A 17,475-nucleotide genomic window follows, 5' to 3' on the forward strand; every position below is an offset into this window, starting at 1 on the left:
GGACCTGTACAGGGGCATCACCACCTCCTTTATCTTACTGGCTATGTCAGTGCCTTGTCACATTGCTTTGCCGCCTTCAGCTCATCCAAAACTATCACCCCGAGGTTTCTCTCCCAATCCATGCACATCAGTCTTCCACCTCCCCATCATGTACAGCTCCTTTGGATTTCTCCACTCCACCTGCATGACTCTGCACTTCTTGACAGTGAATCCCAGCTGCCAAACCTTCAGCCACTCCTCAAGCTTCCTTAGATCACTTTCATTCTCTCTCTGCTGACTTGGAGTAGAAAGGTCACCTGGAAGGAGAGCAGCACCTTGATGAGGCAGGAAGCAATCTTGTAACTAGGGCCTGCCCTCAAGGTAATGTGGGATCCTCTTGCACCAAGAATAGGGCTCCAGGGGGCACGTGGCCAGGAGGGAAGGGTTACGGCGGCCATTGTAGTTGGTGATTCAATTATTAGAAAGGTTGCGAGCTGGGTGGCTGCTGGACGTGAGGATCGCATGATATCTTGCCTGCCTGGTGTGAAGGTGGCAGACCTCATGCATCACATAGATAGGATATTAGATAGTGCTGGGGAGGAGCCGGCTGCTTGGTGCATGTAGGTAGCAGTGACATAGGAAAGTGCAGGAGGGAGGTTCTGGAAGCCCAATTTAGGGTTTTAGGTAGGAAGCTGAAATCCAGAACCTCCAGGGTAGCATTCCCAGAAGTTCTCCCCATTCCAGAGGCAGGCAGAGCTCTGGAGTCTCAATGCATGAATGAGACAATAGTACAAGGAAGAGGGTTTTAGGCTTGTTAGGAACTGGGTTTCATTTTGGGGAAGGGGGGGCTTTTTCCGAAAGGATGGGCTTCACCTTAACCAGAGTGGAACCAGGTTGCTGGCATTAACCTTCCAGGGGGAGGGGGGGTGCAGCTTTGGGGTGTTGGGGGTTTTGTATTATTGGGGCACTGGTCAGAGTACCCCAGTGTTCCCGAGTTGTATTTTTTTCTAATGTCTGTTTTGCTTGCTTTTATTAAGCCAATAAAACAGATTTAAATATAAAAAGGAGATAGTGCAGCTTTTAAACTAGATGTTGGGGGAAAGTCAGTAGTCACTCAGAAGTGCATGGTTTGGAATGATGTATCTTTGAAGGATAGTAACAAACAGGGATGTTAGGGCATCCCGATAGAGAGGTTGCAGTAAATGATAAAGCAACTCAGGTTCCTTTAAGTAAAGAGCAGACAGAGCAGAAAGATTCCAAACTACCTATCAACTGATAAGCAGGTTGTTAATACAAGCAAAAAACATACTTTGAAATGTCTATATACAAATGCTAGAAGTCTAAAAAATAAGATGGGAGAGTTAGAGTGTATAGCACTGGATGAAGAGGTAGATGTAATTGGCATCTCAGAGACCTAATGAAAGGAGGATAACCAGTGTGACACTGTGATACTAGGGTACAAATTATATCAAAATGTTAGGATGAATTAAATTGGTAGAGGGGTGGTGCTATATATAAATGAGAACATTGAGTCAAACAGGATAAAAGTTCTGCAGGAAATAAAATGCAATGTTAAATCTTTACGGATAGAAATTCCAGGTGAAATGGGGAATAAAATAGCAGTGGGGGTGAAATACTGTCCACCTGGCCCAGATGAACAAACAGACAATGAATTGCTAAAAGAAATTAGGGAAGCTAACAAAATCTGTGTTATGGAACCCTGCCCACGGATCTAACCCCTGCGAGCAGGCTGCACTCACCTTCTCCCATGCTGCTTTCTTTTGCCCGACGCGGCTGGTGCCGCCAGAGTCGGGCCTTTAGCGCAGCCGGAGCCGCAGACTCGAGTTCACCACGTGGCCCAGTGGCCGCCCACTTTTGCCTTCTTCACCGCGGCCGGAGCCGTGGACTTTCAGCATCCTCTTCGCGGCTCGGAGCCGCCGCCACCATCATTATTATCTTCGCGGCCAGGAGGCGGCAGCCCCGGCCTGGATTAGCGGCTGGAGCCGCCCCTGGGGCCCTCCTGCAGCGGCTGGAGCTGCCGCCGTCTTCGGGGCCTGCCTTCCAGGCCAGCCCTGCGTTTACGATGTCGAAACTGTGCAGGCCGCTGTCCACGGTCCTGCACAGCCAGCTTCCTGCTTCCTTCCTTAGGCGCTGGCACGCGCCTCTCTACAGGATTTAAAGGGCCAGACACAGGAAGTGTGCCTGGCCCCACCTTTGATTGGACTTCCTGCTCCAGCCCTATAAAGGGCTGCTCCGTCACTTCAGTCTTCGCCTTGCATTGGAGTTACTTCACTCTGGAGGCTCCTGCCTGCCAGAGCTCCGTCAGGTCTTCGTGGAGCTCCTCTTTGTTTCGTCTTCATGTCATGTTTAGTCAAGTCAAGTCTTCGTGCCTGAGGTCCCCGTCCAGGTGTCCTGGTGTCTCGTCTGATCTTCTGCTTCCTGATGTCCCAAGTTCCTTGGTGTCTTGCTCCTGTGTAGTCAGCGCTCCTGACCCTTCTGGTCCTGTCTGCCTTCTCCCTCGGACGACGTCTTTCCCGGGTTGGAGTGGCCTGCAGGTGGACTGGTGTCCTGTGCTCCGGAGCAGTCTCGTCCTGCCAGCCGTGTTGGTGCTTCGGATGACTTATGGCTCCATCGTCAAAGTTCTGCCTCGGCTGGACTCTTCCCTGTGCTTGTCTCGTTCTCAACATGGTCCATGACCAGCCTCCTCGGGCTGTGTAGGGCGCGCAGTGGGACAGGGTGGTCCGCGACCAGCCCCACGGGCGGGCTGAGCAGGGCGCCCTGAGAGACAGTGCCAATGTCCTTCCGCCCAATCTATCGTCTCGTTTGTACTTCGTCAAGATCCTCGTCTCGTCCTGGATGCCGCTGCATCAGTCTTGGTGTCATGTCAACGTCTTGTTCCTGATGTTGTCGCATCAACCCTGGTCTGGGATGCCGTCGCATCGACCATTGGTCCGTGATGTCTTCGCATCAGCCTTGGTGTCACGTCCTCAACTACTTTGGTGTCATCTCTTGTTCCAGCCCTCGTCTCTGATGCCGACCGCCTTAGCCTTGGTGTCATGTCTTTGACTGCGATGCCGTAGCATCAACCTTGGTGTCATGTCTTCATGTCAAGGCCCGTCTGCCCTCATCCTCAGGTCAGGCTTGCTGCTCCATGCCGATCTAAGCGGGAGGTCCGAAAGGGCTCGGAATGGTCGGAGGACCATTCACATTCCAACATCATCATGTTGTTGGCCTTGGGAGCTTGCAGGCCTGGCAGAGGGTAAGACCATCAGCCATGCTGGAACATGCCGTCAACCCTCGGTTCGGTCCTGGATCCGTCTGGGGTCGGGTTGAGGCCCAAGGGCACACAAAAACACCCATTACGTAACAATCTGCAGCACAGTAATAATAGGTGATTTCAATTACCCCAGTACTGATTGGGTGAATGTTACATCAGGATATTCTAGAGAGGTAAAGTTCCTAGATGAAATAAATGACTGCTTCATGGAGCAGCTGGTACAAGAACCAACAAGAGGGAAAACTATTTTAGACCAAGTCCTTAGTGGAACACAAGATTTGGTGCGAGAGGTAACAGTGTTGGAGCCACTTGGTAATAGAGATCACAACATTATCAAATTTGACTTAATAACTGGAGGGAGCGCACTAAAGAAATCTACTGCAAAAGCATTTTACTTTCAAAAAGGTGACTATGATAAAATGAGGAAAATGATTAGGGAAAACCTGAAAGGAGCAGCTGCAAAATTTAAGAGTTTAGTTCAGGCATGGACGTTGTTTAAAAATACCATCTTGGAAGCCCAGACCAGATGTATTCCACTCATTAGAAAAGATGGAAAGAAGGCTAAATTTCCCAGGTACAGAGTCCCTCAAGCTAGGTTGAGAGAACCTTGCCCAAATCTCATCTTGGAGTGAGTTTCCTCACTCCGAAGGCCATCAAATCTTCACAAGAGACCACTGTTCTGTTCGTAGGTGTCACGTAGAATGTCAAAGTGGCCCCTAACCCCCTACACTCTTACCTAAACCCCACCTCGAGTTACTAGGTGGGCCTACCATAGGGATACAAATACCTACCTATGGGCCATGACATTATGGTCAGTCTCTCTCTCTCTCTCTCTCTCTCTCTCTCTCTCTCTCTCTCTCTCTCTCTCTCTCTCTCTCTCTCCATTAACAATGGTCTCCTGGTGGTTGAATGAAGGAAATACAACAGGTCTGGCACTTATTGCAGAATCTGAAAATGGTATTGCAATTTGTGCTAATTTAGCTCTTCGTGCAAATTGCAATAAATGCTATATTAGCATAAAACATGCCCCTTTTGCTATCGCATGTGGTACTTACCACATTTTGATAAATCCACCCCTCAGTCAAAAAAACTATATTCTCCCAGATGCAAATGGGATGACTTTCATACTAGGCATCATCGGTACATGCTATCACACTCATACTGAGCCTTATATATAATCATTGGTCATACTATGATGGCAGTTCATTGTACAATCATATATTTTTTTTTAGATTTTTCATTTGCAATTAAACTATCTGAACTCCATTGTTCAATTGAACCAAATGAAAGAGAACTTATCTTAAATTTTTGTTGCTTGACAAACACCAAGAAACGCCTTGAAATCAAATGCCCACTGCAGATCCAAATGCCCAACATGAGACCACGCTTCGAACTTTAATAGTTCTTCTTCAGGGAAAAGTTTTGGGCATTTGGATCTACAGTGGGCATTTAATTTCATGGTGTTTCTTGGAGTTTGTCAAGCAACAAAAATTTAAGATAAGTTCTCTTTCATTTGATTCAATTGAACAACAGAGTTTGAATATTTGAATTGGAAATGAAAAATCTAAAAAAAATATATATGAATATACAATTAACTTCCATTATTTATTTTTTATATACTGACATTTGATCTGAGATATCACATTGGTTTACATTCAAGTACTGTAAGTATTTTCCTATCCCCAGAGGGCTTACAATCTAAGGGGCGGATTTTCAGAGCCCTGCTCGCGTAAATCCGCCCAAAACCGGGCGGATTTACGCGAGCAGGGCCCTGCGCGCCGGGAAGCCTATTTTACATAGGCCTCCCGGCGCGCGCAGAGCCCCGGGACTCGTGTAAGTCCCGGGGTTCTCGGAGGGGGGCGTGTCGGGGGCGGGCCCGGTCGTCGCGGCGTTTCGGGGGCGTGTCGGCAGCGTTTTGGGGGCGGGTACGGGGGCGTGGCTACGGCCCGGGGGCGTGGCCGCGCCCTCCGTACCCGCCCCCAGGTTGCGGCCCGGCGCGCAGGAGTCCCGCTCGCGCGCGGGGATTTACGCCTCCCTCTGGGAGGCGTAAATCCCCTGACAAAGGTAGGATGGGGGTTTAGACAGGGCCGGGCGGGTGGGTTAGGTAGGGGAAGGGAGGGGAAGGTGAGGGGAGGGCAAAGGAAAGTTCCCTTCTAGGCCGCTCCGATTTCGGAGCGGCCTAGGAGGGAACGGGGGTAGGCTGCGCGGCTCGGCGCGCGCAGGCTATACGAAATCGATAGCCTTGCGCGCGCTGATCCAGGATTTTAGCCGATACGCGCGACTACGCGCGTATCTACTAAAATCCAGCGTACTTTTGTTTGCGCCTGGAGCGCAAACAAAAGTAGGCTATTCGCGCTCGTCTGAAAATCTACCCCTAAGTTTGTATCTGAGGCAATGGAGGGTAAAGTGACTTGCCCAAGGTCACAAGGAACAACAGCAGGACTTGAATGCTGGTCTCCTGGTTCATTGCCCACTGCTCTAACCACTAGGCTATTCCTCCTCCCTCAGTACCAATGATTATATATAAGGCTGAGTATGAGTGTGATAGCACATACTGATGATGCCTAATATGAAGGTCATCCCATTTGCGTCTGAAAGAATATAGTTCTTTGAATTAGAGGGAAGGAGGATTATTATATTTTAATAAAAACTTTACACTTAACCTCACAGCTAATTGCATGGAAGAGAGTGGTGTCTTTTGGTTGTACTTTAGAGATATACCCATGCCAGAAATTATATTCAGAGCTGATGATTCAGAGGAAATGAAGCAAATCTCAGTGAACCTAGAAGATGTACTAGGGCAAACTGACAAACGAAAGAGTAGCAAATCACCTGGACCAGATGGTATACACCCCAGAGTGCTGAAAGAACTGAGAAATGAAATTGTGGACCTGCTATTGGAAATTTGTAAACTATCATTAACATCGTCTATGATACCTGAAGATTGGAGGGTTGCAAATGTAATGCTAATTTTTTTAAAAGGGATTAAGGGTGATCCAGGAAACTACAGACCAGTGAGTCTGTTGTCCATGCCAGGCAAAATGGTAGAAAGTATCATAAAGAACCAAATTGCTGAACATATAGACAGAAATAGGTTAATGGGACAAAGCCAATATAGATTTAGCCTCACCAATTTTTTTTTCCATTTTTATCTTTTATTGGCATAAAACCAATTTGAAGACTAATGAAGTCTTGGCTCACTAATTTGGTACATTTTTTGAGGGCATAAATAAACATGTGGATAAAGGTGAGTCAGTTGAGCTAGTGTATCTGGATTTTCAGAAAGCATTTGACAAATTCCCTCATAAGAGACTTCTTAGGAAATTAAAAAGTCATGGGATGGGGCAGTGTCCTATTGTGGACTGAGTACTGGTAAAAGAAAACTGAGAATAGGGCTAAATGATAAATTTTCCCAATAGAGAAAGGTGAGTAGTGGAGTGCCCCAGGGATCTGTTCTGGGACCACTGCCTTTTAATATAGTTATAAACAACCTGGAACTGGGAACAACAAGTGAGGTGGTGGAATTTGACGACTTATTTAAAGTTGTTAAATCACAAGAGGATTGTGAGAAAATGAAAGAGGACAATGCAAAACTGGGAGATTGGGCATACAAATGGAAATTGATATTTAATGTTGGCAAGTGCAAAATGAAGCACTTAGGGAAGAGTAACCCAAATTATAGCTACACAATGCAAGGTTCCCCACTAGGAGTTAGTGGTTACCATTCAGGAAAAGGATCTAGGTGTGATCATTTATAATATATTGAAATCTTCTGCTCAGTGTGCAGCAGCAGCCAAGAAAGCAAATAGAAAGCTAGGGATTATTAGGAAAGGAATGGAGAATAAAACAGAGAATGTCATAATGCTCTGTATCGCTCCATGGTGTGACCTCATCTTGAGTACTGTGTGCAGTTCTGGTCACCACATCCCAAAAAAGATATAGCAGAATTAGAAAAGGTACAGAGAAGGGTGACCAAAATGATAAAGAGGATGGAACAATTCCCCTATGCAGAAAGGCTAAAGAGGTTAGGACTATTCAGCTTAGAGAAGAGACAGCTGAGGGGAGATATGATAGATCTATAAAATAATGCTTGGAATGGAATAAGTAAATGTTAATCTGTTGTTTACTCTTTCAAAGAGTACAAAGACTAGGGGACACACATTGAAGCGACTAGGTAATACATTTAAAACTAATAAGAGCATTTTTTTTTTACTCAGTGCATAATTAAGCTCTAGAATTTGTTGCCAGAGGATGTGGTGAAAACTATTAATGTAGCTGCATTTAAATATGGTTTGGACAAGTTCCTGGAAGAAAAGTCCATAAACCATTATTAAGGTAGAGTTGCAGAAATCCACTTCTTATCTCTGGGATAAGCAGCTTGGAATCTATCTGTTGCGTAGGAGGTGGACCCTTGGGCCGAGGTGGGGTTGATGCTACCCATAGGAGGGATCCTATGGGTCCCCACCGTCGGCAGGCGGAGTGGGCTGACTGACGGAGGCCAGCTGGAGCTTCACCAATACCTGCCCTCGTTCCCCGCAGGTTGAGCCTTTGGGTACCAGGGCCGGCTGGAGTTGGTGGGCCTCCATATGAAGTAATTGAAGGAAGGATGATGTGGTCAGCCCAGAGACAGCAACAGCTAAACTAGAAAGTCTGTACTGGATGAGGTGGCATCCCGAAGACCCGGGCGCCAATAGGAATCAAAGTCTGACAGGGGGCGCCCGAGCAAGAGCAGGCTGAAGCCTGAAAGGCCAAGTCCAGGACGTAGACTGAAGAGGCATCATTGAACAAGCTGAAGTCAGGGCTGGCGGCAAGACAAGGCTGAGGTCTGGTCTCGGAGATGATCAATAGCATGGACAGGCAAAGCGGAGGTCTGGACTAGGAGATGATCAATAGCGTGGTCAAGCAAAGTGGAGGTCTGGACTAGGAGATGATCAATAGCGTGGTCAGGCAAAGCGGAGGTCTGGACTAGGAGATGAGCAGTAGCGTAGTCAGGCAAAGCGGAGGTCGGGTCCAGGAGAAGATCAATGGCGTAGTTGGGCAAAGCAGAGGTCGGGTCCAGGAGAAGATCAATGGCGTAGTTGGGCAAAGCAGAGGTCAGGTCCAGGAGAAGATCAATGATGTAATCGGGCAAAGCAGAAGTCGGGTCCAGGAGAAGATCAATGGCGTAGTCGGGCAAAGCAGAGGTCGGGTCCAGGAGAAGATCAATAGCAAAGTCGGGCAAAGTAGAGGTCGGGTCCAGGAGAAGATCAATAGCGTAGTTGGGCAAAGCAGAGGTCATGTCCAAAAGAAGATCAGTCCATAAGGGAAGCTGGGTAGCAGGAACACAAGACGAAGGAGACAACCAGGAACAGGAACTCGAAGGGAACAGGAACCAGGAACACGGAGGAATCACCAGGAGGCAATGAAGTACACTACCAGCATGGAGACCTGTTGCAAAGGCGACTAACAGGAGCTGAGCCCAGCCTTATATACCGGAGCTTCAGCGACGTCATCATCCAGGGCCCCAGCCAGGTTCCCGCTGTGGGCCCTTCATAAGCAGCAGTGATGTGCGCACGCCTAGGGAGGGACGTGCTGAACAGGAGCTTGTTGCAGTGTCAGGAGCGCCGGGGGTGGCCCGAGGATGGAGCCGGCAGCCTACCGCCACGAGGGATGTGGAGCCAGACGCTGGATTTGGCAGTAGAGGGTAAGAGGGCCTGGCCGCGGGCCTGCCACAGCCAGCACATGCAACATTATCTACCACTTGGGATCTTGCCAGGCCCTTGTGACCTGGATTGGCCACTGTTGGAAACAGGATACTGGGCTTGATGGACCCTTGGTCTGACCCAGAATGGCAAATATTAAGTTCTTATGTTCAAGCATGTCTACTCTGTTGCAGATCTTAGCATCATTCACAAAAATAAACTTTTCCTTCTAATCATTCCACATTATCACTCACAAAGATATTGAACAGAACTGGTCCTAGAACCACCCCTGAGACACTCCACTGATCACTCTCCCCTTCTCAGAGAAGGCTCCATTTATGTCTGCTCTCTGTCATCTTTCAGTCAACCAAATCCTGATTCATTTCACCAACCTAAGACCCATTCCCCATTGTCCCCATGTGGGACAATATCAAGAGCTTTGCTAAAATCCAGACAAAGAACATTAAGTGTTCTTCCGTGATCTAATTCTCCAGTCACCCAATCAAAAAAGTCAATCAGATTTGTCTGACCTGATCCTTCTCTGCTAGAACTATGTTAAAACTTGGGGAAGTAGGTAAGATACAGTCACCCCAGCTCCGTGGAGTGCTGTCAGGATCTGCTGCCGTGATTCAGATTAAAATCTCTGGTTTGTGGGCTATGGTTTGCCCACCTCTGGTCTAAGTCCTGCGTGAAGAAGCATCAAAGCGATCTCACAGGTGGGAGGGAGCCACAAAGGGAATCCTTGCTGCTGGTGGCCCCTAAATGGTACTAAAAGGCCCAATCCCAGAGACGGCTTCCCTTCTGCCCTCCATCAGCATGAAAGTCTAGCTGCAAAAAAAAAAAAAATGACCCCCAAATAAGTAATACCCCTGAACTAAGCAGTGCTTGTGCCCTGGGGGTGCAGACTGCTCCTCCTGATCCAGTGCAACCTCACCGCAGCAGTGTATTAACAGTGACTTCTGCTGAGTGATCGGCTTCGACTTGCCCTGTTGCAAACCAGACCTTTGAGTAATTCTTTTCTGTAAAGCAGAAGCAGCTCAGGAGGAAAGCATAAATATCCTCCATCTCCTGAGCTGTGGCAAGGCTGCGATTTTATCCCGGTGAGTAATGAAGGACCTTAAATCCCCCAGCAGTTTAAGCTACTGATGAATTATTGCAGGCCAAGCCTTACGAGCCAGAATCAGGAATCCTGTCCCAGCTGAGCTTTCGCCTGCAAGTTTCTTTTCCCGGGAAAGCAGCTTAAACCCTGTGGAGTTCCGTGCTGCGAGAGCTCGGGTGCAGCCCGCATTCCTGGCACAGGAAGAGCGAAGGGATGGGGACTCTGAGAAGTCTGATGATCATGAAACTCTTGTTCTAAATTTCATATCTGCAGGCCGTAAGGGGGGAGTCTGTGCACATAAACAAATAGTTTTAGCGGGCACATTAAAATAGCACTCAGTGAGCAATGCACTAAACCTTTCTGTGCACCTGCTGAAAAGCGTGCTCATTAATCCTAAAGGTGAAGTGGGCACGCAGCATCCCCTGTGCTAACCATCCAAATTAAAAAGGACGGTGAGCTTGAAGGATTTCATCCCCCTAGCCCTAGCACAAGCAACAAGGAGCTTGACAGCTCCAAAATTACACCCTCTCCCTGCCAGGAAACTCCCACGCAGCATCCCAGCATCCTTCCCCACACCCTAAAGTCCTTATTGCAACAGGAAACACCACTCCTCCCCCTCCAGCCCTTCAGCAGACTCCCCTTTCACCCTGGAAGGCCTCACCCTCAAGGCCCCTGTCAGACTCATCAAGAGCACCACCACCTCCTGCCTCACGCGCCGGCTGACGTCACGTGTGTACCATGTCCTGCGCACGCTAACGTATCGGGGGCTGAAAATCATCCTCTGCTAATGTGATTTATCAGAAGGGCCTCCTGGTTTTCTCTGAGCTGAGCACAGTACTCTTTCCTTTTCCAATGTATTGTGGCCAGTGGTCAATGCTCTGCCTGCAAATATTCTGTTTATAACTTTTATCATCAACAAATGTCATAAGAAGAAACACCGTCCTTGTGCCACGTACCTGAGGAGCCAGAGTAGTGCTCACAGTAATTTATTACATCAGTGACCGGAAGGGGGCAGGAGCAGTGACACTGAGGAAGCAATGAGCAATCAGCAGTGTCAGCGTGCCATGGAGACCATGGGGGATCTATAGGGGGTATCAGCAGTGTCAGCATGCCATGGAGACCATGGGGGATCTATAGGGGGTATCAGCAGTGTCAGCATGCCATGGAGACCATGGGGGATCTATAGGGGGTATCAGCAGTGTCAGCATGCCATGGAGACCATGGGGGATCTATAGGGGGTATCAACAGTGTCAGCATGCCATGGAGACCATGGGGGATCTATAGGGGGTATCAGCAGTCTCAGCATGCCGTGGAGACCATGGGGGATCTATAGGGGGTATCAACAGTGTCAGCGTGTCATGGAGACCATGGGGGATCTATAGGGGGTATCAGCAGTCTCAGCATGCTGTGGAGACCATGGGGGATCTATAGGGGGTATCAACAGTGTCAGCATGCCATGGAGACCATGGGGGATCTATAGGGGGTATCAGCAGACTCAGCATGCCATGGAGACCATGGGGGATCTATAGGGGGTATCAACAGTGTCAGCATGCCATGGAGACCATGGGGGATCTATAGGGGGTATCAGCAGTCTCAGCTTGCCATGGAGACCATGGGGGATCTATAGGGGGTATCAGCAGTCTCAGCATGCCATGGAGACCATGGAGGATCTATAGGGGGTATCAGCAGTGTCAGCGTGTCATGGAGACAAGGTGGGGTGTCTATAGGGGATATCATTAGTGTCAGCATGCCATGGTGCCACAGAGAACACTGGCAGTGTGGGCATGCCATGCAGATATGGTGGGTAGGGGGTTATCAGCAGTATTGGCATGCCATGGAGACACGGGGAAGGCTTGGTAAGGTAGTTTTCAGCAGTGTCAGCGAGCCATGGGGATGGGGAGGCCTAGAGGGGGGTATCAGTAGCGTTGGCATGCCATGGGACTCCAGCAGCATCTCTGTGCCACAGATCCTCCCTCCTACCTTTGTCATATGAATAATTAAAATGCAAATACAGACCCAAAGAATAATTCCAGGAAAGAAAACGGGAGAGGCAAGAGTACTGGATGTGGAGGGAAGGACAAGCCCAGGCCACTGCTGACTGATTAAAGGCAGAATGAGAGGTGACCCCCTCACTTTACAGCTGAAATGCAGCTCGCGTGGAGAAAGGTGCAGGAGCCACCAGCAGAAGGAAATGCTTCATCTCAGGGTCTTAATCAGGGTGAAAGGGCAGCGCCATACAGGCAGGCCTTTCATGCATGTGACATACTGCCTTTCAGAGGCTAGGAAAAAGCATTACCTTCTCAAGTGCTCATTAAATTTTATATTTGTGACATGGGGCAATGCAGTTACAGACACAGACTGATTGTGAGATAAATCAGGAAAAAGAACTGATTGATGGAAACAGAGAGAGGGAAGGAGGGAGAGGCAGAGAAAACGCCATGAAATCTACAGGGGGAAGAGAAGAAATAGCAGCTAGAGCAGCCAATCTGTTGTCTGCTGGGCACCAGGCCAGAAACGGGCTGGGGGAAAATGGCTCCCAGCGCAGCTGCTCACGTCCTCTCTGGCTGAATATCAGCTTGCCATGAGGTTAAAAAGTGCGTTCAATACACGCAAGGCGTGAATCAGCGGTGTAAAGCGTGCCAGCCTGCTGACACGTGCATGGCTTTGCACGTAGTCCGACAGACTGCAGGTTTTAAAATTTCCCACCGTTCTGACCCCTCTCCGATTTATCCAGCTAACTCTTTAGCTGAGTTAAGGATAGCCGGAGAAGTTGCAGGCATTCCGGGGACGTTTCGGGGTGGAGCCAACACACAGATCGATACTCTAAGGCCGTGGTAGAAACAGTGCGGCAGTGCCGGGCGCACCCTCGTTCCCCGCACGCACAGTTCTCTTCACCTACCGCTCGATACTCTCTTCAAATTGCATGCAAATGCATGCTGCGGCTGCGAAGCCTTAGGCAAGCGTTAGGCCCGCGCAACCCATTTTACTGTATAGGCGCTGAGTACAGCGCCTATACAGTATCCTGGGTGCGCTGGTACCTGTCATTTCAAATGTCATTTCAAATGGCATTTGAAATAACAGGCACCAGGAAGTGGATGGTTCCCCCCCCTCCCGAAGCAAGGCACAGGGCGAAAATTAAAACGGGAATAAAGTGTAAAAAATAGGGGTAAAACCAAAGGGAGTAAAGTGTAAAAAACCATGGACGACCTCCATATTAACATTGCAGCGTAAGTTGTTTATATATATGTATAAATACCTGTCACTTTCCGAATCCCCCAGGCGTGCGGTCATCGAGGCGACGGATGGGCGCCCGTTCATCCAGGCGGCGGCGGCGGTGGGAGCCGGCGGGCGGGTGGGCGCGCGTTGGATCCAGGCGGCGGTGGGAGCCGGCGGGCGGGTGGGCGCGTGTTCGATCCAGGCCGCGGCCAGGTGGGCGTGCATTCATCCAGGCAGAGGGAGCCGGCGGGCGGGTGGGCGCGCGTTGGATCCAGGCGGCGGTGGGAGCCAGCGGGCGGGTGGGCGCGCATTGGATCCAGGCGGCGGCGGCAGCGGGAGCCGGCGGGCGCGCGCACGTTGGATCCAGGCGGCGGTGGGAGCCGGCGGGCGGGTGGGCGCGTGTTCGATCCAGGCCGCGGCCGGGTGGGCGTGCATTCATCCAGGCAGAGGGAGCCGGCGGCGAAAGCGGCCTCCGGCTTTCGCCGCCGGCTCCCTCTGCCTGGATGAATGCACGCCCACCCGGCCGCGGCCCCTGCTGGCAGTGAATGAATGCCCATGCGATTTCGGCACTCAAGGCGTGACGTCACGGCATGTGACTGCCTTGAGCGCCGAAATCGCACGGGCATTCATTCACTGCCGGCGGGGGCCGTGCATTCATCCAGGCAGAGGGAGCCGGCAGCGAAAGCCTGGGGGTGCGCATATGTCTGCAAGGTATGCAGGGAGCATTGCCCACAGGTTTAATCACGAGGCAACTTATTCAGGGGTCTGTGGCCTTTAAGTGACCAGGGCCCAGCAAGCCTGCGCACTGCATCTCAGCTGTCACTTAAGCTGCCTTTTCTAATTCCCTCCACCCCCAAAATAATAAACGCTACTAATAAAGGAAAGATCTGGTAACCAAAAAGCAGGCAGGCCTGCAATGAGCACAGCAGGCCCACCTGCCAAGAGGGGTATTGACCCCGTGGAGGAGCTCCAGAGACAAGGAGCTTGGCCATTGCCGCTCCCGAAACCATTGATCCAGGTGCACCAGCAGTGAAAACGCTGCCCAAACACATCCTTGGCACCAGTGCCAACAGAGTTTCACGAAAGAAGAGCGCTGGCTGGATTTCCAGTCCGGTCCTCATCCTCCACCCTTCAGGATCTCACTTAATTGGCCCAACACAAATCCAGAAGGACTACAGACATGCCTGCAGCCACCTCCTGTGTGGGCAGGCCTCCTGTGTGAGCGTCCCAAGGAGACTTGGAAGCAGGAACAAGCTTATTGTTATGACTTTGTCAGCAAGTTTCAGCTTGGCAGACGGAGGCAAAGCAATTCCCCCTAAGTTTGCACATAAATTCCATTCAATGCTGCCCTCCCCTCTCAACATCACCGCATCCTCCTCCCCCAGCACTATCCCACCCTCTCATCACCATGTCTTCCCCAGCACTGACTGACTGCCAGCTCTGGCACTGCACTAGAGCTGGAACTGGCAGACTGGCTGGGCACAGGGCTTCCTATCTGCTGTCATGGTAAGAACAGGGCTGGGAATTTGCTGTATTGCAAACTTTAGGGCAGAGGCAAGGGAAGGGGCAAAGTTTTTTGTTTTTTTTATGCTGTCATCTACTGTTACTGTTCCGCTCCCTTACACCACCAGATCTTTCTCAGAACTGTCCCACAGTGTAGTCCTACATTCCCCCAGGACTGTAGGAAATAAAAAGATTGTCAGAGATTTGCAAAGCTCTTTAAATATACCAAATATTACCTAAGTACATAAGATTTGCCATATTGGGTCACATCACAAGTCCTAACCTCTTTAGCCTTTCCTCACAGGGGAATTGATCCATCCTCTTTATCATTTTGGTCGCCCTTCTCTAATTCTGCTGCACGTTTCTCGAGGATGCCCTGTCACAGAAGCTGACTGAAGATGTGCTGTCACATAAACCAAATATTGCCTGGGCTGATGGAGGCATATTTAGTCCTTATGGCTTCCCTCTGTCACTGCAGAGCTAATCAGGTCATCGGTGAATCAGAAGGTGCTTGGAAACCCGGCGGGCTATATCTAAATGCACCAAGGATGATTTATCTGCACCCAGAGCACGTAGAGTTACTCCTCTAACATTTCCTGACTTAAATCACGACACTGGCTTCAGAGCATCAGCTACAAAATATTTTATGGAGGTGATGAATGGAAAGAAATATGCGTGCCCTGGAAGGCAGGGCAGGCTTCGGAGAAATGCGCCTTCACCTGGGAAGTGGCCCTCGTGCGAGGCAGCGGCGGCAGGAACAGGATTTATTGCAAACCATTTTCGCTTTCCCTCCCACTCACTTTAATTGTTCTTCTATTTCATTGCCAGATGATCAGCTTCTGTCCAATTTGCAGAATGACTTGGTGGATTGCTCTGTGTTTACGGCTGTTTGGCGCCTGCCTGGGGCCTCGGTGGCAAGTGCTGGTGGCTGGGTGCACTGGGGAGGGGGGAGGGGCACAGCGGCCACAGCTCCCGAAGGGTTGGGGGTGGGGGGGGGGAGCGAGCCCTAGTGGTCGGATTTAGGGCCCAGGGCTGCTGCTATGGTGGCGAGCTCAGGTGGGAGGGGGATATGGAAAGGGGCGAAAACTCCCAGAGAGGCTGCGCTCAGGATGCCAAACCCCAGCCCTGCAAGCCCAAAGGAGCAGGAGCAAACTGCTCCCCCCCCCCCGAAATTATCAGTTCCTAAGGCTGTGCTGAGCAGAGGAAAGAGAAAAAGGTGCAGGTCCATCCACTCAGCGCACACACAACACTAAGAGCAGATGTTTTCTCACTGGGGACTGCATCCCTTATAGGCTTCCAGCTTTATTCTCTTTCATAACCCCTCCCCCCCCCATCTGCCCCTCCCATGTTACACTCATGCCCCTGTCACACTTCTTGAGTGCCTACACTCAGTCAGCACTGTTCTTGCTGATTCTTCTGTGCAATCACACAAGGGAACGTCAACATTTCTCAGCTATGGGAAGGGAGAGGGAAAGCAGAGGAGTGCTGCAGGCAAGGGCTATTAGTGTGCAAACAGCACCAGTACCTTCATTTGCAAGTGAAATCCTAAACTCCGGGGGAAGCAGAGGCAGAGAGACGAGAGGAAGGAAACAGAGCGAAAAGGGCAACCCAGGACTGGCTCTCCATAATAATCATCTTTGTTAGGGGAGCATCCGCCCCAGGGCTTCTTCAAAAGAGGTCGGACCAGGGAGACGACAGAATCCCTGCTCCCCGGGCGCACGACAGGCCCAGCACACAAGGGCCCTGTGCAATTTCAGTGGCTGAGACGAGAGTCCTTGCTGCAAAAATCAGAGGCTCCAAGGGTGGCATGAAGAAGGAATTAGATTGACTGATGCCACCGTCAAGAACTTCACAGCCATGCTCTTAAGTAATTATATAGCATGCCCATGTCCACTGAAGTATGAAACATCTTTCTTAGGCAAATCCCTGAGAGGCTCTGGGCTGGAGGAGAGCTGAAGCATGGCGGATTCCCTCCAGAAGCAGCAGGAGCCCCAAGGAAGAATGGAAAGTACAGAGTAGGAGCAAGGAGAAAAATAAAATATACACCGAGGAGGGAGAGCAGGGAGAGAAACAGAGGTCAGCATGAAACTGACCGCCATAGCTACCTGATGACCAGCATGGCCTGGGCCATGGATGCCACTGCCAGAAGGGCACCCCGAGGCTGCTCCTTCTGCAGCCTGGGGGGGGGGGGGGGGTTCAGGATATGAGAGCAGAGTAGCTTTTCTTTGTTCTGTTCTGCTCTATCCATTCCAAACTCTCCTCCTCCCTGCCTGTTCTGGGTTAGAGGAGAGTGGCAGATTTCCTCTCTGCTCTGTCTGCTTCAGCCTCTCCCCTGCAGTCTGCCAGATGGGGGAGGGACTGGAGCAGGAAGCAAAGAGCTGTTCTCTGCCTCCTGAGATTGCTTGCATAAGCCTTGTGTGCCTATGGTTAGGGAGGGGGGGGGGGGGAGTGCTGGGGTCAAGGACCTAGGGTAGGGCTTGGGGCACAGCAGGGAGAGTACTAAGATCATCCCTGGAAAGAAGAATATATATATATATAGAGAGAGAGAGAGAGAGAATATGTGTGGGAGGGGGAGTGGCAGAGAGAAAGTCGATGGGTTAACCCCAGCCCCAAATCCACACAAAACGTCAGGTGAGCTCAACTCAAAGGAATGACATTTGTAGAGAGGGTGGGTTGTATGCGGAAAGGGGATGGAGGGAGGGTTTTCTATTTCTGACTAC

This window comes from Rhinatrema bivittatum, chromosome 8 (genome assembly GCF_901001135.1).
Source record: "Rhinatrema bivittatum chromosome 8, aRhiBiv1.1, whole genome shotgun sequence".
Taxonomy (NCBI): domain Eukaryota; kingdom Metazoa; phylum Chordata; class Amphibia; order Gymnophiona; family Rhinatrematidae; genus Rhinatrema; species Rhinatrema bivittatum.